Genomic DNA, 1,700 nt, shown 5'->3' on the forward strand with positions numbered 1-1,700 from the left:
GCTAACAATACATATGAGGACATTTTGCCTCGCTATGTAGCGGAATGTCATTTTTTTCTTAATAATATTTCTGTTCACCTTTCAAGACCCAACGTAATGTAATTCCTTAATCATGACAGTTTGGCACCACATCTAAATTTACGGCTAAATGTAGCTCTCATTGAAGTCAACCCCCTGCTGGCATCCCAGTGGCCATGAAAAGAAAATGTTCTCTTTCACTGCAGAAAAAAGCAAAGGTGCCTGCAAAAGAATAAATGAGCTACTTATCAAACTCCATTTCAAATCTGTACTTTATAAAGTTACAGGGGTATTTTAAGGGAATTATTTTCTTTCTATTCTCTTTTGCTAATTGTTCCTGTACGAAAAGAAAAAAAAAAAAAAAAAGAAAATTAAGTAAAAGAACAGAGAAGTGCTGTTCAGAGAATAGATTTGATTTCTTACAGCACATTCATGCTGTGGTTAGTTAGCCTCTTGCTCAAAGACATGCAAGGACTATGCAGTAGCAAGACTATTCAAGCGCACTCCAGCTTAGGGGAACCATTCAGACCAGTTCTTAAGCAATAGCAGTACATACACACTGTTGCCCATTTGCTGCCGAGTGAAACGATGTGATAGTCAGACAGACATAAAAGCAATGGCCAGAGAGATAAAGTAGGGAGCTGTCATCTGTGTAATAAAAAAAAGAGTCACACCAAAGCTGTTTGAAGCAACATCGGGTGAGGGTTTGGGCTTCCTTTTAATCTTGTGTTTTACTGAAATGTTACAGTGAAATAAGCTGTGGAAGGCTAGGGCAGCTGTATGTGACATTTCATTTCACTTCTGGATACCAGGGGAGATGAACGTATGGGGCCCTCAGCCTGCACATTTCCATTGCCATTACTCCAGAAATGAAATATCATGTACAGCAACTTATTCTTTACGGCTTAATTTCCTTCTGCCCAAGCAGCCAATCAGGAACATAAATGGACAAAAGCAATTCTACAATAAAACTGTGTGTGTACTATATCACAGCCGTATTATTCTGAACTTTTGCTCTATTTTTGCCTAAGGATCAATGGATAACTACAACACAACAGGAAATATTTTATTTGTTTGCTTCTTAAAGAAAAACAGAACCACCCGATTGACAATAAAAATTGGTATGTGTTTTTCTGTGAATGCATTCTAGTGTGGCAATTAAGTATTGAGTAAATAATAAACATCTCTAGGCAAACTGTTTTGCAGCCCAAATAAGACAAGTGAGTTACAAAATGTTCACTTATAATAGGAAAAATTGCTTCATCATCACTGGAAGCAACATGAAGCAACTGATGCTACAATTCAATTCCTGGTGCTTTCTCAGCAGCCCAGTGGAATACTGGGTACCATTTGGAAGGAATTAATTCCTTCATTCGAGCATGTGGAAACCAACATTTTCAAGACTTCTCAAATTCTGATGCTGTATTAACCCAGGAAATCAGGAAATATTCTCTACATCCATCAAAGGTTTTGTTGTTTGTTTGTTTGTTTGTTTTAATCTAAGGGCCTTAAGAGTTATTTTACTTCATAGAGGTATCCAGCAAATGATTAGTTTCCATAATAGTACAAAAGACATTGATTGTCCAGCTGGCAGAGGAGCAGTCCTTTAATTAGTCCAGTCTGCAAGGTGGATGGTCCTCCGTGACACTGGCTGCTGTTGTGTGAAGTGTCGCTCCTGCTGA

Source organism: Pterocles gutturalis, unplaced genomic scaffold (assembly GCF_000699245.1).
Source record: "Pterocles gutturalis isolate BGI_N339 unplaced genomic scaffold, ASM69924v1 scaffold19628, whole genome shotgun sequence".
NCBI classification, from domain to species: Eukaryota; Metazoa; Chordata; class Aves; order Pterocliformes; family Pteroclidae; genus Pterocles; species Pterocles gutturalis.